This window comes from Thunnus thynnus, chromosome 4 (genome assembly GCF_963924715.1).
Source record: "Thunnus thynnus chromosome 4, fThuThy2.1, whole genome shotgun sequence".
Lineage (NCBI taxonomy): Eukaryota > Metazoa > Chordata > Actinopteri > Scombriformes > Scombridae > Thunnus > Thunnus thynnus.
The window spans coordinates 33,319,677-33,343,715 of record NC_089520.1 but is presented as its reverse complement, the minus strand read 5'-3'; the positions used below and the strand labels follow the sequence as shown (position 1 = coordinate 33,343,715).

Sequence of the window (24,039 nt, the reverse complement as noted above, 5' to 3'; positions counted from 1 at the left end):
TGCTGGTTTACCAGTCTGATATCATTAGCAACAATGACAAACAAGCTAACTCTCCTGGTTGTTTCTCCGATTGCTTCTCTCTCCAGCCTCCCCGGCAGCGTCTTGCTGCTGCTGCACCGCACAGCCCAGATCCATTAACCTATTAGCTTAACAACAGTCCTTAACAGTCCCTCCATGGATGTATAAAGAGTCCTTCAGGCTGCTACAAGAAGCTAACTGTTGCGTTGGCTAACGCAAGCAGCTATCTACTGCTCATATCCACTGTTGCTACTCTGCCTTACAGTGGAGAGAATAGAAGATGAAACCTGGAAACTATCATCGGACCAACGCAATGTCAATATTGCAAATGCGGGGCTCGATGCTCTGGTTGGATCCACATGCAGAAGCGGGGCTAACGTTAGCTGGGAGGCTAGCAGAGGCTACCTGGCTGTGCTTCCCTTCGGCCATGCTGTGGCTAACGCTCCGCTAACCTCTCTGCTAACGTTAGCCCCGGCTCTCTATGTGGATCCAAGCAAAGCAGCGGACAGGCAGCTTGAGTGAAGTGGAGCCTGCAGAGGAAACACCAGGACCGTCAGGGAGAAACAGTCCGTCAAGGAGCTGCCAAGTTCGGCTGCACAGATAGGAAACACCTCGGCTGACAGGATGTACCACTCTGTTTGGGGGGGTGGAATCATGGATGTATAAAGAGAACTGGATACAGCGTCGGAGGCGGGGCCCCGTTCATTCCTATGAAAGTTGCTCAGTGGCGCATGAAGCAAAAAAAAAATCGACTTTCCGGTATGAAAGTACCCGGATCTTCCGCATTGTGCGGCCCATAGAGCGTGCGCACAGTGACTGGAAACGTGGCACTAAGCTAAAGCTAATTAACAGACGACTACCACAACTTATACAGAAGACTGCAGTGCTGGAAACGAAAATTCATTGGTTAGAAGTGAATGTGGCGGTGAATGGACTATGTGAAAATGACACCACTTTACCATGCACTCAGAGCAGTGGACAAGATCATGCTAACACACAGCTAATTAGCACCAACAAGACTTCCAATAAATAGGAGGGCTGTGTACCAGGTAATAAATCTACAAGTGGTAGTCTACAAGTGGCAGAGCCCAGCGCCCTGAGGTTTGAGATGCAACTGGCTGGCCTGCATAATCATCCAGGCAGAGCGCCTCTTCAACCCCTGTACTTAGGACACAGCTGTGGACAGCTGCGAAAGCGAGAACTAACAAAAAACCTCCCCAACAACCGTGTGTGCAACTGGAGAACAGATTTAGTCCACTGTTGCAGGACCCTGGATTTCCATCAGATGACCTGGATTAACTCTCATCCTCACACAGCGAGGTAAGAAATGAGAATAAATCTGAAAGTAAAAGGCTACAGGGAAAGCTAACGACTGGGCCTCAAACTCTGGCTGTGTTGTGACTATGCTTTAAAAGATGTAAGAAGCATGTGCTGTAAGAACACCAAAATACTCTCTTGCATGACAGTCTCTAACATGACAGAAAGAATCCTGCATATTGTGGCTGCACACCCAACTGTGAAAACCATCATAGTGTGCATAGGGGCCAATGATGTTGTGAAACAGTCTGAAGTGCTGAAACAAGACTTTATTGATCTGTTGAACACAGTCAGCTCCTTGAATACTGAGGTGTTTATCAGTGGCACTCTACTGCCAGTCAGAGGAGTTGAGAGATTCAGCGAACTGTTGGCACTGAACACATGGCTCTGAACTGCATGTACCGTCCATTCAGTGCACTTTATTGACAATTTCAACCTTTCTGGGACCGCACACATCTTTTTAATGCCAGCCTTACACCAAACGACTTTTCACGATTTCAAACAATTTCACTGTCACAGACAAATTTCCAATATCGGAATTGTGGCGCACTCCTGTCATGTCGTTCGTTTGGTGTAAGGTGGTCAAAAAACTCTTTCTCGTCTTGATGTTCTGATAAAATCAAACATGTTTAATATTATCATAAGGCTTTAGCCTTGGCTCATGCAAATAGTGAAGTTCAATGACATGAACATTGTCAACAACCAATAGGTGCACTCTCTCCAGGACCAAATGGGAAACAGCAAACCGGGTAGTTACTGTAATGGTCGAAAAAACTCCACAAATACTGTAACACACACGATAGACGGTGAATTAACAATGTTATGAGTCAGTGTTTAATTCGGCATGTATCTGATACACTAACCAACATGCAGAAACACCAAATAACTGCTAAAGTATAAGGTTGTCTGATGTTGACTGCTGTTAGTTATTGGTTTGATCAATGGCTTACAGCCTAATAATGTATGTTTGTATTGATTGCTGACGGTGGCTGATTGTACTCAGCTTCTAACGGCAGTATGCAGTAAATGGTTGCCCTATGTGTGCGGGGTTTCCAAACAGAAATCCTTAAGCATCCAGCAGCTGAAAGTGCTGTGTCTAGATAGTTATTGGTTGAAGGTAGTTTCTGTGGGCAGCTGTATACACTGTGTAGCTGTTTTAAAGTTGTAAAAATACAACTACAGGACAAAACTTTTGAAATGTGATTGTCTTTGCTGATATAATCTAAGAAACATTAACCCAAATAAATTTTTATCTGTTTAAAAAAGAAAAAAAGTTGTTAAATGAAAATTAGTTAGAATAATAGAAACAATTAGCATAAAGTGTCTGTTTCTCTTCACAGTTGTTGTTCAGTTATAACTGAATGTATGAATGAATTTGCATTTTCTTTTGGTTGGTTTTTCAGAACAAACCACTGTACACACAAGAGCAGCTGTGGCCAAAAGTGGCTTCTGTTTCTGCTCAATTGTTAAACAGTTTTTCTTCTTGTAAATTTCCATCATGACCGGGATGGGAAATGATCTCAAAAGGAATCTAGTTGTAGTCTTGGAAATAGTGATGCTGCAAGATCCCCAGTTTTTTGCAAATTCTTAGTCTGTGACTAAAAACCCAGTATGACACATTGTCTTCAGATGAGAGATGGTGTCAAAATTTAGTCTTTTAAAAGTCTTTTCAAAGTCTTCTACTGTATGATAGGCATGAGGCAGATGGACTTTGCCTTAATAAGCCAGGAATAAAATTGTTCACCTCTAACCTATTGAACTTCCTGTGTCACCCATCTGTTCCCTCTGCCAAGGACAAGAGACAAGAGGAATCAAAACAGAAGGAAGATAGTGTGGCATAAAACTTGAAAGAGAGCCCCTGCCAAAGGAGAACATTAAACATGAAACATTGGAGCCGAGAGGGAGAGTCTCCACCCCTCTCACTTGTTGGTGAGGGGGATGGAGGGGTTGTTGGTGAGCAAAACATTTTCCCATGTGTAAAGGTGTTTCCAGTGATTCACAGTGCCCAGGCAAATACATGATTTGCCCACTGCCCCAATGTCATTTTTGCGATTTTTAAAAACAGAAGTTTAACCCATTTAGTTCATTTTCGCATATCAGCATCACATTCATCAAGTAAAACTTTGATTTGTAAAATAATAAGCATGTTATCAATACTTAGTCAGATGGACACTACTAATTATAAACTCAAGTGTCTGCTCAGTGACCATCCACACCAGCAGCAGAGTCGCAGCACAGAGTAGAGTGAGACGTCTGTCCTCCCTCCTGCTCTCTGCTGTAAATACACATAGCTATTAGTGAGCAGCTGCTCTCATGTCTCCCTGGGTCTCTGTGTTTGTTTTCAGCAGAAATTCTCCCACTCTCTGCTCTCTTTCTCTCTCTCAACCACACACTCGCTACGCACTACCCTATTCTTTAAAGGAGCTGCACTACCAAGAGTTTCCCAGGCAACGACACAGAGGCTGACTCGTGTTTCGCAACACATCTCTTAGGTGTCTTCCCACAGGCCCTGAAAACTGCTGTTATCAAGCCGCTCTTAAAAAGGAACAATCTAGACACATCACTAACGAACAATTAGAATTTTTTAAGTAAAATTATTGAAAAAGCTTTTTTTCAACAGCTGAACAACTTCTTGGCACAAAACAACTGTTTTGGTGTCTTCCAGTCAGGATTTCGACCACACCACAGCATTGAGACTGCTTTTGTTAAGGTCTTCAATGACATCCACTTAAACACAGACAGTGGCAGAATTTCAGTCTTATTAGTACTGGATGTCAGTGTTGCATTCGACACAATCGACCACAACATATTCCTAGACCAGCTGGAAAACTGGGTGGGACTTGGCACAGTACTGGCACAGTACTAAATTGATTTGAATCCTACTTAATAGACAGTGACTACTTTCTGTCTATGGGTAATTACACATGTGAACAGACAAAAATGACTTGTGGAGTTCCCCAAGGCTCCATTTTGGGGCCTCTTCTGTTTAACATCTACATGCTCCCACTAGCTCAGATTATAGAAAACAAAATATGTTACCATAATAACGAAGACAACACACAGATTTACATAACTATATCACCAAGGGACTATGGTCCAATACAACCACTGAGTAGGTGCATTAAACAAATCAACGATTGGATGTGCCAGAATTTTCTTCAATTAAACAAGATAAAATTGAAGTAATTGTTTTTGGAGCCAAGAAGGAACGATTAAAAGTCAGCACCCAGCTTCAATCAGTAATGTTAACAACCACAAACCAAGCCAGAAATCTTGTAGTCATGGACTCAGACCTGAATTTCAACAGCCACATTAAGACAATTACAAAGTCAGCCTACTATCACCTGAATAATATATCAAGGATTAAAGGACTTATGTCTCGGCAGGATTTGGAAAAACTGGTCTACGCATTTATCTTCAGTAGGCGACTACTGTAATGGTGTCTTTACAGGTCTCTCTAAGAAATCAGACAGCTGCAGCTGATTCAGAACGCTGCTGCTCGAGTCCAAGAAAAGAGGATCATATCACTCCAGTTCTCAGATCTTTACACTGACTTCCTGTCTGTCAAAGAATTGATTTTAAAACACTGCTGTTGGTTTATAAAGCACCGAATGGTTTAGGGCCAAAATACATTTCTGATATTCTGCTACGTTATGAACCATCCAGACCTCTCAGGTCGTCTGGGACAAGTCTGCTTTCTCCCAAGAGTCAAAACTAAACATGGAGAAGCAGCGTTCAGTTTTTATGCTCCACATATCTGGAACAAACTCCCAGAAATCTGCAGGTCTGCAATTGCAACTCTCAGTTCTATTAAATCAAGGCTGAATACTTTTCTGTTTGCTGCTGCCTTTGATTAATTCAAATAATTATTAATTTCTTACACTGCACTGTAACTTTTATACTTGTATTTTATACCTGCCTTATTCTATTTTAGCTTGTTTTTGTTTTCTATTCTCTTGGCTTTTTAATGACTGTTTTTCATTGTATTTAAGTGACCTTTTATTGTGTGTTACTTTTGCACTTTGTCTCAATGCTTTTAATGTTTTATGTGAAGCACCTTGCTTTGCCTTGTTGAAATGTACATACATAAATAAATTTGCCTTGCCTTGTGGCATATTAATAAATAGCATGTTAAACAATGACCTCTAATAGGCTATCTATAAAAGTAACAACCAAAAATATGGAGTGAACTCATGAATTTGTTTATTTTCCCCATGTTCACATTCATAACCATTAAATGCTAATGGTATCATGGTGCTATGAATTAATGGAATCATGATTTATGTCAGCCTAAAATGCAAGTTCTGTTCTGCACATATTTGGTTTGCTGAGTTTAGGTGGGTTTATCCTTATTTGTATCTCACTGGAAATATGGTGGAGATGCCTCAGCCCTGTGTGATGCATCACAGTCCTGTAGGCAGTTGCGTTGCTTTCAATGAGGACATGAAGTCCATCCAGTGTTAGAATACTTTTACTTTTAAACTCAAAAATCATGTGAAAATAATTAAGAAATTTAGTTTTAATATTTATCATCATAAACAACAAAATATACATTTTTGGCGCTGGTGGATGTTTGCTTTATTGCATGTAGTGCTGGGTGATATGGTTAAAATCAATATCATATTAATAATAAGAATATATTTGCAAGATTGTTATAAGCTGATATGGGAAATGTATGCAAAACTCTTCCCATGTGCCCAAAAGAAGTCAATAACTGATTGATGATGACATGATCATATCATCAAGATACATTTACACTTAAAGTCCATAAATGTTCATATTGAATTATCGCCCTGCCTTACCAGCTCATTCAACAATGTAAGATTTGTGCCCATGATTTATTATACAAGTACACACACTCTCACCTGGTAGCTGCCCATTCTAACCACAGTCTCCACTGAAGCGGTTAAGGGCATTGCTCAAGGAGTAAGTTGTAGTTGTCATGGACTCATGGGTTGGGACTCTTTGTGTTCTTTGGGTTTTCTGTGTTACACGTATGTTGCCTAGTCATTTGGTTTAGCTCGTTTATGTTATTTGGCTTTGTAAGACTTTATTGCATTTTTGGTTGGATCGTGATGTTGTGTACCTAGGTTTATGTGTTCTGAGTTGGTTTGATTTGTGCTGGATTGTGGTTTGAGTGTTGTGTGTTCTGGCTTTTGGTTTGCTCTGTGTTTCCCTCATGTGTTCCTCCACTACTCCTGTGTTCATGTGCTCCTCCTCTCACCTGCCTTGCATTACCCTTGTTAGCCCTCTCTTGCTCTGTGTTTTCCCCACATCTGCCCTGTATCAGCCTCGTCGGTCCTACCCTGCTCCTAGTGTCTTCCCTGGCCTATCAGCTCCTGGCTTCCCCTTGTGTTGTGCCACCTGATTAGCTCAGTTTGTATTTCAGTTCAGTTTTCTGTTCAGTCCTTGTCGAGTCATCTGTTATGTCACGTCTGTTCCGTTCCGTTCCGGCAGTCTGTTTTGTTCATCCTGCTCAGCTCAGCCAACTGTTGTGTTTTTGCCTGCTGGTCACAGAAATGAAGAAGGCTTTCTTCAGTCCTGCTTTTGGTCTCTGCATTTGGGTCCACCTGCTTTGCAATGTGAGACAGTAGTAATGAGGGAGAGGGGAGGTGAGTTAAGGAAGAGATATTATTTATAGCTAGCTAATGTTTACTGCAGTTCACTGTTGATGGCCCTTTAATAGCTCTTCAGTACGTTGTTGGCAGCTGTCTGGCTATCAGTGTCATGGGGCATGTTCATGAGGAAAACACATAAAATTTTTGTTCATCATTTTTTTTTGCCCAGAAGTGGACATAGCATATCTTATTTACAGAGCAAAAAATTATGCATTTTAATTTCAAGTGGACTTTAAGAAAAGGTCTTTGACCTTTTTGACAATCTCTAGGGCTTTTTCCCCTCTGAAATAATTGGAGTTAAGGTGCTATGGGACATGAAGTCAGAGAAAATCATCTGATTTATTATCGTAATTTTTCCTAATAAGTGGCTCAATTAACAGAGTTGGTGAGAGCTGACTGCACAGCAAGTTGGACATCATTCATCTCACTTTTTCTCTTGCTGAAGATTGAGGAGAGGGTCCCTGAAGCCTCACTTCAAACAGCTGATATCCAAAGTTCAGGGACCGTGGGATTTAATGGACTTTTACTGCAGTTGTTTTCCTATACTGCTTGGCACTTGTTTTGATTCATGAAGTGTATGGTGACATTGTTTTGTGTAACTGTGATGATAACAGTAGCCGCTAATGCATCATACCATCCTTCCAACATGCTCCCCTCATGCTCTCATATATTAAGCATCAGCATTTTGGTTGGAGCTCTTCAGTAATGTTTGCTTTCATAATGGGTCCAATATACCCACACAGCCAATCACCACTGTGATCTGTCTTTTGACCTCACTGTAGGCTGAATGTTGAAAGGCTGTCATCAGATGCTGAGTTAAAAAAATCCACGTTTCATTTTCCATTTTTGCTAATGCACTAATCGAGTTAGCAAGCTAGCCTGTGTTAGTATGTCGATAGAGAACAGATATGTCTGTAATATTGGTTAAAGCAGAGTTTTACCACCTGAATGAGGACTTACTGCAATCTACAGTAGATAAATGCATGTGTGTGTATTTTTAATACTATACCAATTTTATGCAGTTTGTAAAATGTGATGCTAATTGCCTTTAGTGCATTAGCATGTCAGCAACTGTAGCATAGTTAATTGAGATAGTGCAGCTAAGGCTAATGTAGGAGGCTAATGCTCTCTTGTGGTTTAATGCAGATTATCTCAAGATACAGGCATCGAAAAATGGAGCCTTAAAATGGAGTCTCTTCAATTTTTCAAGCCTCTTCTTTTTTCATGTCCAGATTTTTGTCAGACATCGTAAGAGTTTCTGACTGACCCTGTGATGACTGACGATGCAGGATTAATGAGCCTAGAGCCAATCCTGAGCCGCCAGGGCAGCTGATTTGCCATAATAAACAACTTAACTTAACCCCCCCCCCCTCTCTCTCTGTCTCTCTCTCTCTAGGAGGCCCTCTGCTGGCCACTGGGCCCTATGCCACTGCAAAGGTCTTAAAGAGGACCTGTTATGCTCATTTCCAGCCCTAAATTTTATTTTTGGACTCCACTAGAGTAGCTTTCCATGATTCAGAGTTAAAAAATGTGACCTCTGCCTTTTGCTTAAGAGGTTGCTTTGGCTTCTTGGCTCAGGAGCCAGTGGGCAGGGTTGGAGAGGACCTCAGGGAAAGTAATTTAGGCCTCCAGCCTATTTAAGTGTCTTCTTGTTAACTTCTTTCTTTCTCTTCCTTCCAGGCCTCCACCAGCCAGATGGGTTAGATTTTGGTTTGGTTTTGTTTTGCTTGCACACGTCACATACTTCACTCATCCATACATTGCATTTATGACTGATTTAACTGACTAACATTATTAAATTTTATATTAAGTTAACAATAAATACAATTTTTAGAAGCTTTATTCACGTGTGAATCCCTTCGTTGTCACTGACTCTGAGCCAGTTTGTGACAAAAGTCATTCTTTATACTTATACTAGCCCTTTTTGCAGCCCCTCAGTATACACTGTGTATCTTTACAGTCCATTTGAGCTCCTGTCTCTTTATGGCCCCTGCCCAATGAGCCCACTATGTTCTGATTCAAACAGGAAGTGAAACGTGTTTCCCACTGAATTAGCAGAGCTTCGTTAGCGGCAGTTAGAAATGATGCAGGGAGGAATAGTAAAGCAGATACAGCCACAGTGATGATGATGTTTGATAAAGAGCTTCAGGCGACCAGCACACCTCCAACAGGTAAACTACTTATTTTACTTTGCTGTGCTGTATAATGGAGTCATGGCTCCATGTGACTACTCCCAAAACAATGGAAAAATGCCATAATTTTAGTGGAGCAGTGAACTTGCGCGCTGTGTGTGGAGCAGATGACCATATAAAGAAATCTGTCATCCAGCCGACGTCAGCATGGGCTGAAAGTAGAAAAAAACGTTGGAAACTGAGCGTTCAGAGCAGTCTGAAGCCAGGGCTTTTTGCTAACAGGAATTACTTCTACATACATCTCATTATTTGACAAGTCAGCCACTTTTAACAGCAGTATCTGAGACTGAGACATTATATATGTCTGGAAAAAAAAGGAAATGCATAATACGTCCCCTTTTAAATTAGATGACCATCATCGTCATGGCTTCAGTAATAACCACAGGGTTAAGGTAAGGGGATGATCACAGTTAAGTTTTTTTTTAAAAACCCTGACTTGTGGTTGGAAATGGTGACACGCAAACAACAAATGGTGGTCTCTGTGACAAAGTCTGCTGTTAGGTTATATCATCCATCCACCCACCTCCTCCAGAAATATGTCCACTTATAAATACGTCATCTCTACTGCACCACTTCTCTAGTTCATAATTACTATGGCCGCTAGATAGCATCTGTCACTCAAATGTAACTATATGTCGTTTTTGGGCAACTGACATTACGACCTATTGTGTTCTTTTTCTTTGGGAGGACATTGTCAGTTATTGAGAGGGTGCCCACCTGATGACCCTGTTGAATTGCCTCTACTCTTAAATTCACACACTAATTCATACTGAAACCATGTTCTTGAGGGGTAGTTAACTAGTGGATATTGGTAAGACTAGTGGAACTAGCGATGGTGGTTGGACGGCATTCAGATGAAGCTGCCTATCAAGTCAGTTGGCCCAAACCAGCGTATCTTAGCAGAGTCAAACCACTGAGTATTTTTGCTTGAGTAAAGGTCGGATTCAAGGATAGTTGCATTAAGTCAGAGAATGGAGTTTTCTGATGTAACTAATAGGTATTTGTCAGACAAGTGGAGCTGGATAAGATAAGCAGGGTTGATGGCTGAACTACAGAGCAGACCATGGCATTCAGATGAAACTGCTTACCTGGCCTTTACACCAAATTAAATGAACCATACATGTACAGCATGAACTTTTCCTGGTCAGAGATTCTGATGTTGTATCACCATCCAGTCTAGACAAACTATGATCCAGAGCTTGTCTGGGATCATCCTAGAGGATAGTAATGAGGCTCCAGCTCTGTCAGCGCCACACACTACTGGCCATTCGAGCAACATCCTGTGACACCATGCAGGCTAAACTCTGGACCAGCCTCAACATGTTTTCAGTTTTCATCGTGACTTTGCATTCTGCTTATGTTCAGCTCTGTAACACAAGCTGGCCATCTTAGCTCTCAGTAATAGTCGCCCCTGGCAGTTCACCTGCTGCTTGAATACAGGTTTTGTCTGTGCAGGAACTTAATAGCATTGACCTCTGCAAAAAAAAAATCAAGTTGAAGATTTTTCATGCTGTTCTTTGAGGAATGACTAAGTGATGACTGCCTTTTGTATGAGCAGCCATCTCACTCCTCTTAAGCCAGGGATATGCCAGCCAAAATTTAAAATGCACCACATTGCACATACAATGGAGAATGTCCCTTTTTCTTCTGTCTGTTAGTGGTGATAATGCTCTTATGCAATAGTTCAATTATGTCAAGTATTATCATAATTATGTCATGTATTATCAAAACCAATAGAAAGATCCATAAGATCCATTTTGTAGTAAACCAGAATAATCCTTTGAGGTTGAATATGTGAACCTCTGCAAACACAACATAATCTATGCCCACGATTATTTTTTGCAAGACTGATTGGGGTTTCTCATGATACTACTGGCTGGATATTCCTGTATTCCCCTGCCATGGTATTTTTATCTTATTGTGTAGACGTTGCGTAGTAGATCAGCAGATGTGTATGTGACTGCATGTGGCTGTAGTAGTAGGGTTATTAAACACCACCATCTCTCAGCACAGGCACAGACATTTTACCCTGAAGTGAATTACAGGCTTTAGTCAATTCACCTGAATTAGTCCCATTACAGAGGAGTCATTCATCGAAAGATGTTTATTGGGGAGTAAACAAAGCAGAACATTACAGAAGAGGAAGCATTTAATGTCCAAGTAAATGATTTTCCTGTTTTCCCACTGCCTCTGTGAAGTGCATAAACCAAGCAATCTGAAATGTTTGGTTCCAGAACAAAACTCAACAAAAGGTTGCAGCCAATAAGTGGAAAATATATTATATATTGTGAACTGTATAGACACTACATGCTTAGTGATAACAGTGATAAAGAGGCAAGCTAAAAAAAAAATTCCCATTCAAGTAGAAGTAATGTTGCCAACTGCTTATGTACAATAAAATGATTCACTATGTTAAAGTACCATAGTTTTATCCAGATACAGCAGACATCATGAAATCAAACAAATCAAAAGAGAAAAAAATGTAAGTAACGTCAAGTTTATCTTTGCTTTGTATCACTGTTTGATGCAGATAGAATGGTTCCAGCTTCAAAAACAATATACATACAGCACACATACATGTGCATTACTATGCACATGCATAATTCACATTAAACCTCGGAAAGATTGACTGCTACATTTACAATATCTTGACATTTACAAAAAACCCCATTTAATATGAATTAGGTCACAATGTAAACTGCATTAAAAGATTACTATCTGAAGCACTTGTGATGAAAAATAACTTTCAGGAGATGGTGAAACAAGACTAGGTCAAAACCTAGTATATGACTGGACTGTGTGTGGTCAATGTGAGAAATTGTGGCCAACATGTTACAGAGATAGTCAGTGGTCTTGCCTATAATGTGAATTCCTGGATATTAAATGTTCATCTGCAATTTTCTGTTGTGGTCCCAGTAATATTTGTTGTTAAAGTGTAGTGAAGTAGCACATTGCATGACATGGTTAAGCTATATTTGAGTCAAAAAAAAGGGTATAAATGCAGTTGCAAGCACAATACTTTCCATTCATATCTTGGGATGTTTCATTTGATAGAGAACTTCTTTTAATTTTAATTAAACTATTGTAATTATCTGTTAACTCGCCCTGCTCTTTCATCTGTTTCTATCTTCAGGTGTCTCTTGTTTTTCTCACTCTGTATTGAGTGTTTTGTCAGACTGATTGTTACTTGGGGTGCTTTAACTCTTTGCTCTCCCTCATGCCTCTTGGCGTATACAGAGCTGTTTTCTCTTCTACTCTGCTCTATGCTGGACTGTTATAGTGCATAACCAGATGTTTGATTTGATTCTAATTTCAATGAGTAAAAGTGCTATAAACGCCCCCTGAGGATGTAATAAAGTGCCATGAAATGTCTTTTAGGTATAACTAATGTTACAATATGAGAGTACCAACTATGTAGAGGGTGATGACAAGGTAATACAGCTAAATTGTCATGGGAACCAGTGCAGTGAGTTAAGATTGGCAGACGTACAATACAAACTAATCTTGCAGTGACCATTGTGCCTTTGTGTCAGTGGATTGTTTTTGGGCTGTAAGAGAAAATGAAAACCTGAATTCTTTAAGGACTAACAGTAGCAACAAAGACACACTTATGTTTTAGAGACACTTCAAGACAGCTAACTGAAACTATTGATTTCCTTGCATACAAAGATGTCTGGTCAAAGTTTGTTTCAGAGAAGTCTGTTCTCTCGAGCATCATCTTTGGTAACAAGAATAGCATATTTTTGACTGACATGCCTCCTATCTCTTTAAATAGGGGGTTGTGCTTATAGTATAATTTTATTATCTGACCACTGCTGTTGAGAAGTTCAATTTTTAAGCTATATTGTTTACGAACCTGGTTACTCATCTCCATGTATACATGACTAACATTATACAGGTTCCTGATTGTCTGTGTTGGTTGACTCCTCCATATCCAATCACTCTGTCATTTCTGTATCCATTGAGATATGTCAGCAGACTTTCACTTTCAATTTGGCATCATTACATCATTTAACATATTTTCTTTTATTCATTTAACTCTACATTACTCAAGTTGCTGTCACATCTGCACACATGAGAAAGAAAGATCAGAAACCTGGATAAGCCTTCACATTACCCAGGTTTCAAAGTAACTAAGATGGCTTATTTGGATTTCTGAAAACCATAATAAGATAAGCTTCCTGAAATCAGGATGTGATGTATATATGTACAAACACATAAGTACGATACTCTAAAAGCCTGACAATACTAGTGTGCATGTAAACTTACTCATTATTGCTGCTCAAGGAACAGGTATAGCCAGCCATGTAAAGTCTATCTCGGAACACTAATGAATTTTTAACAACATGGAGTGTTAAGCTTTTCCCACTTATCAATGCTTGCATGCATGCACTGACCACCAGCTCACAAAACACCTTGTTTACTCTGTGTAGCAAAAGCAGTGCATCAGCAGCTGCTTCAGCACTGTGTCAGTTTCTATGCTGCATGTGTTACTACTATTATTATAAATATTATACTATATTATTGCTGCTGTGTGCTCAGATATTTTTTGGCAGCGCTTACAGCTCAATACAAAGTTAACGTAGTCATTACATTTTTACTTTAAATTTACTTACAAATTTTACTGGTGATGCAGTTGCCTACAAAAGTTCATGGAGAGAAGTGAGTGAGTAAATGAGTTCTCTCTCTGGGTGGCGTGAAATGAGGTGAGGATGCATCAGTGCAAGTTGTAAATGTTTCAACTTGAGCAACAAATTTCATGCTTATCTCAAGGCTCTATGGCTTCAATTCATGAGCACAGTTATCAATGCACAGTAAAATGTGCCAGCATTCCTATGGAAGCCCAGCATTCATGTTAAATGATGTTTTGATTTATCATTAGGCCCCGCAGTGGGTATCACGCTATCTACTGGGCCTCATGACAGTCGACAACTGCCTTTGAATCCTACTTTCACCCAAGCAAACAGCAGATACTCAGTGGCTTGACCCAGCGTTATATCTACTAAAATACTATAGCTGACCTCACTAGCTTGATAGGCAACTACATCTGAATGCCATGACCCACTCAGTTCCATAACCACCATCACTGTGTAGCTGGTTCCTTTAGTCTTACCAATAGCCACTGATTAGCAACTCCTCTGATATGAGAAACTTGCACACAGAGATAAGAAGAAAATGAGAGGGACATGTAGGGCAATAACTGAAAACTGAAGTCCCTGGTAAGCTTTGAGATCAGTAAGGGGCTGAGCTATCTAATGCATTAAAGACACACTGCATGATCGGTGTTTAAATAAGTTGCTGGCTTGCTACAGCTAACATTAGTACAGCTGATGCATTGCTTGTTTGGACTTAAAGCCACTGGAGACCCAAATCCACAATAGTCTTCTAACTATGTAATTTAGGATCTTATGTACATAATAGTGAGCATCTAAAAAGTATTAGAAATTACTGTCAATCCAGATTCGAAATTAAGTTTTTGTGAACTTTCCTGATACTGGGTTTGAATTGGGCTTGTTTATACTCAGACATTTATTACAAAAATTATGCAATAATTTCTGCGAAACCAATCATAAACAATGTGACATGGTATGGTAAGAGTATTGTCTCATTTCCAGTTGCCAGAGTTTCTGTGTTATTGATAGCATGTCTGCATCTCAATCCAGTTAATTTTGCTATATTCTTCATTACTGCGGCTAATTACCCTCTTAGCGCTCTCCTTCTGTTAATGACTTTTTCGCTAATCACAGTTGGTCACATGCTTTTCAGATCTGAGAGTTACTTCAGCTTCGCAGTTAGCGATGGCTTCGGTGTGTCTTATGTTTAGTTGTTCCTCTGCCTCCTTTAGTGATAATGGTACATGTAATAGTGTATTTATCGCATTGGAGGTGAGGCTCAGTGAGTTAGAAGAGCGGCTCCGCACCATGGAAACCCAGTCGTTTGCTGCTGCAGTTAGCCAGCACCCAGGAGCCGGTGCAGGTGTCAATTAAAACATGATCTGCCACACCTACACAGTCTTGAGAAATGGTCTAAAATGCAAAATGTTTTTGAACTAGTTTTTCTAATAGTTATGAACGTTTTCGTTCACTCAGATTTTTGTGGATGCTTCATGAGACACTCAACTTTGATATCATATATGCATTCTTACTAGGTCAAGCCAAATTTCCAGAGGCTTTAATAAAAACAGACTGTAAAAACACCCCAGCGCAAACACACAAATGATGCAAGGAGGAAATTGGCTTTGCATTAAGTCTGACCACACCCTCAGAATATCAATGCCATTTTTCAAGAGTGCTTCACCCATTTAGCGTAACATTGTCAGACTCATGGTGGACAGAGAAAAAAGAGATCAAAATGGATGCAGCAGAACCATAGATATCATCTTTTTTTTATTTCAGGCATTCTTCTTCCTTGTCAACACCTGGCGCCCACATTACCCACAGTGTAACTTGACTGATAGAAGATTGGGCTGTTATTTTTGTGGTGGTTAATGTAGCCTCAAGCAGAGAAGGTAACCCCACTTCTGTTTAACTTTACACCCCCAGATTTTCTTTTGAAACTCGATTTAGGTAAAAATGAAATGGACCACAAAAAAGGCACAAAAAGCAGTGGCAGAATTAAGGACACATTTGCACAAATTTGGAATTCCACATTTTGCTTTTCCAATAGGCACAATTTCACACCTCTGTACTTTCAGATATGCACTTAAAAACTGGAAACCACATCAAAGACTGTGTCTAGTGCATGCCAGGAATTTAATGACCTTTGGCCATTACAACTACAGTAACAAGAGTAAATGTAATTTTCTGCTTCTAGTTCTGACAGTAACCTTTCCTTAACAGAAAAAGTAGCCCAATACAAAGCCTGATGCACAGCTAAAGCAGTCCGAAAAGCAGAGAAATATGATTGAGGAAAATATAATCCCCTGAGGCCATCAGAAATGGTCTATAGTATGACGTTGGGAGTCAGTATAAAACTGGTCACAGCAGAAGTGTGTCCTATATATATATCCTATATACCTGTTATTGACTTCAAGCTGGGTTCATCCCTGCCTCTCTGCACACTTTGAACTGCTGCTGTTGGTCCGATCACCCTTCCATTGACTGTCAGCTCAGGGACAGAGCTGATTTATAGCACACATGGGCAGAGTGCATATTTCCTCCACCGTGAGAGATGGCTAACATACCTGTACTGACAGTGAGGATGGACCAAGGCAAGCTCTTCATTCAGTGTAGCAGGCGTCTCAAGGCATGGGTGCTTTTTTTAAGCTTTTAAAGTTCTCCTAATAATGAGAATGCATGAGAGCTGGATGAACAGTGCTCAATCATTGTCTTTGCTTAAATCAGATACCTGAAGCTGGTGGCTCAGCATCACACAATCAATCTCCTCTGGGACTGAAAGAACTCAACATCCAGATATCGATGGTGAATCCACTTTGAGGGGGCTACGGTTCTCTTTTGCATTACAAGACATGCATTACAAAGCATTTACAAGATGTATCATCCCTCAGATTTCAAACTTCCATTTTGTAGTAATTATTGTTATGATTCAGAGGACATTAAACATCTGGCAGTTCCAACCCCCAACCCTCCGCTATCCACTATTTCAGTGTCATTTCAATTAAATACCAACTTGTTTTGATTCATTTTCAAAATTCTGCCGCTGAGAGATGTTTACAGAACTGCCATTTTTCTGAAATGTGTTTGACTCAAATGTTACATTTATTTTCTCTCTCTCTCTCATTATGTGGGTCTCAGAATGTGGGTCTGGAAAAGCAGCAAAAGATAACTTTTAACTCAGCCAACTGTGAAGCATTTTCAAAAGCATGTCAATTTTATCACTGGCAAAAGCATGAGCACTGGTACAGGGAACATTTCAGCCAAAGTAACATTATCATCCATCAGTGTTGGATAACAAGAGCACATCTGTGCCTATTTTATTTCCCTTACATATAACAACATTATATACATTCATCTCCTTAGAAAAGATGAAAGAAGATAATCAAATGCACTGACACTAGGCCTCACTGCAGACAGCAGAAGAATACAATATACTGGTATACTTGCATGGAAGGTCTTTTGGCAATGCTGTAAACTACTTAATATAAGCATTGATTTGTTTCAAGTTAGATTTTGGAGGATTTTCTAGTCAATGTATTGATTCCTATAGAAGGGCAAAAACAATTCAAGCATTCTTTCTTCTAAAATGCAGTAATCAATATGTTTTACTTAAACAATGGATCAAATGACTAATTTCATCCTGTGCCTTTGTTTTTTTTTAGGCTTGACTAACGTGACAAATATTTAACCTGTGAGACTTATTTTTAGTGATGTATTCCCAGTTGCAATTAAAGCTGCACTACTCAATATTACATAAACGATGGATTCAATGAGTGTGTGTGTAATGAGAAGAGAAAGAATAGAAAATCGAGCATTTTAGCCTCTTTTAGTTCTTTATTTTGGCTTTACATTGAACAAATTCCTCACCAACCTGATTTAGAGCAGCAGCTGTAACCCGCTGTACGCTACCTTGCCAGCATAAAATAGCAGACACACAGTTAGTGACTGGCTAGTGAACATACAGGAGTATTTAACAGCTGAGGGTCGGGTGATGCTCGAAAAGAACTAATTCTTATGACAATGCTTATAACTATTCTGAATAGCAGCACTTGAAGGTGGAGTGAAAAGAAGACTATGATTGAGAGAGGGAAGGAGAATTATCCTGGGGATATTGCCAAACTTTTTCAGATGGAGCTAGAGTGAGAAATTCAACCCTGGCTCCTTTCTTAACTTCACACACGTCAGTAGGATTTCAGTTCACTTACTTTTTAGTTTTTCAATGAAAGTTTTTGCCTGTTTCATCGGTCCTAACTTTTTAGATTACTGGTATCAATCTCAGGTGTGTTAATTAGTTTGCTAGGAGATCTTAATTAAAGGGAAACCTACTTAAAGAGGTTGTTCCACATTATTAAGCAAGGCTCAGTTCTCATGCAATAAGGGAAGGAAGAAAGATCTTTCAGGAGATGAAAATCGTGAAATAGTGCAATGTCTTGCAAAAGGCATGAAAACAATCTATTTCACGAAAAGTGAGGAGAGATCATCAAACTGTTAAAAGATTTACCTTACTGACCATTCCCTGCCATGGTATTAAAGGAGGAATGTGCCCTCTGGAACAAAATTACTTTCATGTGGGACAACACTATCCCATGCTGCAAATAACATCATTGACTCCTTGGCTGCTACGGGCATAAAGGGAGAAAAATCATGGCATGGCCACCATCATCCCCTGACCTCAACCCTATTGAGCACCTGTGGAGCATCCTTAAAAGGAATATCAATGAATCAGGGTGGCAGTGTTCTTCAAAACAGCAGCTGGGAGACAATACTGGCATCCTCAAATGAAATACAGGCAGAAACTGTACATGGACTTACAAGTTCAATGGCTGAGAGAGTTGTTAAAGTGATCTCAAAGAAGGGCTCATATATTAATATGTAACTTGATCTGTAAATATGTTGTTGTTTTTTATTTAAATTGCATTTAAAAAAAAAAAAAAAAAAAAAAGATCCGTTCATGCAACAAAGACAGCAGATTTGTTTTGAATTTGTTATGAATGTTTGAAACTGCAGTGTGTATAATAATTCCGAACAATGTGTTTTGAGTTCTTTTCAAAATATTTACAAGATTAAGATGTCATCATCAGTAGGTTTTCTTGTAATAACATCCACATCATAATATAAGTGTTGGAGGTAAAAAAAACAAAAAACAAAACCAAAAACATCCTTAATCATACTGTTGAGGAAAAACAAAAACAGCATGTGCATAATAATTTTGAACACAGTGTAATTATATGAAAGTCAGCAAATTTAATAACAAAAGCAACACATCATTTGGGTACAGGGAATATAAGAATAATATGGCAAGGGAAACTACAAGGAAATTAGACATGATTTGATTAACATTCCACTTTATTTACTGATTTCCTTGATTTCTCAGAATGCCTGCTAACAACCCTAGAGTTTATACTGAACCTGTGCCATCCAGCAGCAGTTATGTCTAGAGAGAGAGAGAGAGAGAGAGAGAGACAGACAGACAGACAGACAGACAGACAGACAGACAGACAGACAGACAGACAGAATGCCATCACTGACATGGACCCCTCCCTCCTCAGTGCATTCACTGTCAGTCCACAAACCCCACTATCAGATTACTGCCAGATACAGTAGATAAAGATGTATATATATAAAACCAACCATACATAAGAAAATAACAATCTGAAATCTGTAAATTACATAAAATAAATCAACAGGCCCTGCTGCAGTTGTTCAATCTCATTTTTCAATCAGGTTGCTTTCCTGAGATCTGGAGCCGGGGCTTATTTCCCTGATACATAAGAGTGGAGATAAATTAGACCCTAATAACTTCCGAGGCATTTGTTTGAGCAGTAAACTGGGGAAGGTATTTTGCAGCATTATCAAGGCCCAGATGCTGGCCTTCCTTATTGAAAACAATATCCTGAGTAAAGAGCAAATTGTTTTTTTTACCAAATCACCACACTACTGACCACGTTTACACTCCAGTGTAAATTGGCAATAAAACTACAGATCTCTTCACTCAAGGGAGAGGTGTCTTTCATGACAACAGCTTGTCTCCAACTCTATTTAACATCTGCATTAATGACTTAGCGGTACTGTTGGAGCAGTCAGGAACCCCTGACCTAACCCTTAACAAAAATAAAGTTAAATTCCTGCTCTATGCTGATGACCTGGTGTTGCTTCGTCTTGTCACTCCAACCTGTAACCCTTAAGGATGGAAAATTCCATTACAGCTGTCACCCACATAACAAGGACTACAGCAGCACCTGGACCTCCTGGAGCAGTACTGTCAGAACTGGGCCCTGACAGTCAACTTTAACTAATCTAAAATCATGATCTTCCAAAAAAAGCCCAAATCTCAGGAAACCAAATATCAGTCAAACTAGGAAACACCCATCTAGCTCACACCTTGTACTATGATTACCTGGGACTCAAAGTCAGTGCCTCAGGTAACTTTAGTCTTGCAGTGAATGCACTGAAACAAAAAGTTTGTAGAGCATTTTATGCAATTAGAAGAAAATTTTACAAAATAGACATACCAATTAGAATTTGGATGAAAATATTTGACAGTGTAATCCAACCAATCGCCCTTTATGGTAGTGAAGTTTGGGGTCCACTCAGTCATCAGGACTACACTTGATGGGAAAAACATCCCATAGAGACCTTGCATGCAGAATTCTATAGGTTCATATTAAACATACAAAGAAAAACACCAACCAATGCATTCAGGGCAGAATTGTGCCATTACCCATTGATCATTAACATTAAAAAAAGAGAACATTTAAATTTTGGTTACATCTCAAATTGAGCCCCCAGGGCTGTAGTCTCCTGGTCGACTGGTTGATTAGTTGGTCGATATGCTCTCGTCCGACCAAATTCTCATTGGTCGAATAATCGCCGTGTTACTTTCATAAGAAAAAAATGTGTTACATCAATAGCTTTCCAGGATTAATCCATTATTTCCTGCGGCAGGATGGACAGACTAACAAATTACCTGTGAAAACGGGGGTGCTCTGAAACGTGAGTCAACCTCTGCGTCGTTACCTAGGAAACTATTGGTAGCGTAACTCTGTTAAGGAATTATTAAACTAACAAAAGATGCCTATCTGGAATATTGGACCAATCAAACCAAAACTCAGAACAAACCTAACTGCTATCTGAGACTAAACCATGAATATAAATTGGCAGAGTATCTCTTTACTATCAGAGGTACAAAGCAGAGACAGATCCTGACCAAATACAGACAGAGTGACCATAGTCAGCCATAGAGACAGGACGTCACCAGAAGTCGTGGCTGCCGACATAGAAAACAGTCTGTGGTCACTGCACGACAGGTGAGGTAGAGACAGAGATGCACTTCCTCTTAAAATGTGATAAATATAATATCAGAGTGGAATACATTAAGAAATTTGATATGTTAATCCCAAACTTCACAACGCTAGATGACAGAGAAAAGCAACATATATACTAGGAGAGAGACATGCAGCAAACTGAGAGACACAACATCACTGAATATGACATAGTCTATTGTACCTACGGTTATTTTCTATTCCATTGATTACTGTTGTTAATGTCATGCTATTGATGTATTAATTTAATTTAATTTTTGTTTCTATGCTTTATAGGGACTATATATGGGGACTATGTGACTATATAGTAGAGTTACACACAGACACACACACACAAAACATATGTTTAATGTTCTCTGCCATTTTATTGTTCTCTTTATTTATTTATTTATTCATTTATTTATTTATTTTATTTAATGAATTGTATTTTTTTCATCTCCTTATTGAATTGTATTATCCTCGAAGCTTTGGCAATATTATTCATCTGTAAATGTGTTTATTCAAAGTAAATGTAACTATAATAGCTTTACACACACACACACACACACACACACACACACACACACACACACACACACACACACACAGTGGTCTAAGGACTAATTATAAAGTAAGATTGGCCTAGCCAATCTTCAGTCATCAAACAATCTTTCACAAACACACACATACACACACACACGCAAAAAACACCTCCACTCACACACATGCGATCAACACACACACACAAAACATGTGTTTAATGTTTTATGCCATTCTCTTGTTCTTTTTATTTATTCGTTTATTTTATGTTATATAATGAATTAATGAATTGCATCAGCCTTGATGCTTTGGCAAATATTGTTCATCTGACATTCATGCCAATAAAGCCTACGAGAGAGGGAAAAAGAGAGAGAGAATAATTCTGTGGTTTTGTCACTACATCAAACCCTCTCCACAGAATACATAGTAATTTGAACCATTGGTAATATAAAAATATAAGGTTATAGAAGAGTTGAAGTTCCTTCAGACTGAAATGTCACATGAATTACATAAACCTAAACTTGAGAGGTTTTGGTGTTTGTTTGTTTAATAAAAAGATCATCTCTAAAGATGTGTTCATTTTCAGGCTAACACTGAACAAATTATCTGCTATCTATGCTGTCTATTTTACTGTTTTTTTTTTTGGTTGTTTATTTGCCATTCTCTGCCAGTGTACCAACTCAATAGGTGTTAGTTGCACCTATTTTCCTTTTTTCATCTTCATACATTCAACTGGAGTCGCAAAGCTTCAGGAAAAGTGCATTTTTTTCCCAAGGTAAAATATTTTCAGCTTGCACAGACCTGTCTTTACCTCAGTTTGCGCTTTCCAGGGATAATCTGTGTGTGTTCCACAGACTGTATACAAAGATGGATGACACATATCCACTTCCTACCGCTATGCAAAAGTGAAGTCAAAAAATCTTGTTTCTGGGAGCTGCCATCTTTTTTGTGTGACGTCATTTGCACCCAGAGTCTGCGCAGTAGAGTCGGGGTGGTGGGATGACAGCCTATGGGACACGCCCCCTCATCTTGACTGACAGCTGTCCTGCCACTGAGAGGAGCCGCCATGGAGAGTTAACCAGCCAGTAACTAGCAGCTACAGCTGGTAGTGAATCACAAATGAAAACATACATTAGCGGAAACTGCTGTGGTCAATAAGCTCGTCTGTCACATCTGATGGAGGTTTGAGAGCGGCTGTCACAGCTGTCAATCATGACATCACATGACATATACACGTCTTTCTTAATGTACATTACTTTGGGGCCAAAAAAAACAATCATCTGAAAAAATGTTAACACTCACCGTTTTGGTACACAGCAATGAAAGTAGCTTTTTCTTCTTTGTTTGATGAAGGAACAGAGTGTTGCCACAGCACTTGTCTTTATTGTGTTCAGTGTACAAACCCCTCGCAGATGTCTGATGCTAGATAGCACATCAGTGTTAACACTGCTGGCGTCAAGTCTCTGCCCATCTATCTGAGGCAGATGATGAGGAGTGCTGATATAATACTGGACACAGAAAAATAAAAATGCACTGTTTGGTGCCCACTGATGGATCTCAGCATTGAGCACCCATACAGGCTGGCAGGCAGGCTGTCTAAATTCAATTCACTCAACTGAGGATACAGAGCTCAATTGTCAGCCAGACAAAGAAGCAGACAATGCATGCATTTTCAATATCATTGTATTCTCCAAGCCTGTTATCCATTGTATATCTAAAGATGACCAATAGTTATTGAAAAATCTATATTCTAACCTCGCATACACAACTGTTATGGATTATTTTTCACAATACATGTTTCAAAATGTCAAAAAAAGAAATCATGTATCCTGCTTTTAAGAAAGTGCCTAAATATTACTGAGCAAAGCACAGAGAAAAAACAGCTTTCCCAATTCTGGTTTTTAGCTAAAAATAGAACATTTAAATGTCCTGTCTCTCATGTAATCAGAGGAGAAATGTTACCTCTAGAAATTGCTCAGGGACATAGTTACTGGTCCCAATCATTCACAATAGAACATACAGTAGTGATGCTACAGTCATCCTCACTCTATCTTCAGTCTATCAAATTCTAAAGCTGAGATACAACAGAATAATAGAGGACGGTGAGATGGGAGAGATGTGATGGATTGTATCAATGGGCTGTATATTATCAGCCGTCCACTATGTAGAACATCTTCAACAACAGCGGGGATGAGATACTGTACTTCCAGCTATACTTAGATCCCTGTCATCTCACAAAGGAACAGGCTGCTGTTCTTTTATCACTTCCTCTTTCAAGATGCCAAGATGAGACCAAAACCAACAATAAATGTATCCGGCTATCAGGTGTTGTCTGTGCAGCCACAGCCTCATATAGCTTATACCTCTGTGCAATTGAACTGTATTGTCACCCAAAAACTATTAAAAACACAAAAGGGCCCTACGCAGCAAGCTGACA

General features: G+C 39.4%; 2 long non-coding RNA genes across 2 annotated transcripts; one reads left to right on the top strand and one right to left on the bottom strand.

Moving 5' to 3' along the window:
• Window positions 1-738: 738 nt before the first annotated feature.
• On the top strand, window positions 739-7,244 carry LOC137182114 (uncharacterized). Its single transcript, XR_010928251.1, has 2 exons — window positions 739-1,338; window positions 3,129-7,244. It is a non-coding gene; the product is annotated as an uncharacterized lncRNA (long non-coding RNA).
• Window positions 7,245-18,693: 11,449 nt separating this feature from the next.
• On the bottom strand, window positions 18,694-23,061 carry LOC137182115 (uncharacterized). The gene is made up of 2 exons (XR_010928252.1): window positions 21,652-23,061; window positions 18,694-21,607 (listed from the first exon to the last, which is right to left on the bottom strand). It is a non-coding gene; the product is annotated as an uncharacterized lncRNA (long non-coding RNA).
• Window positions 23,062-24,039: the final 978 nt, after the last annotated feature.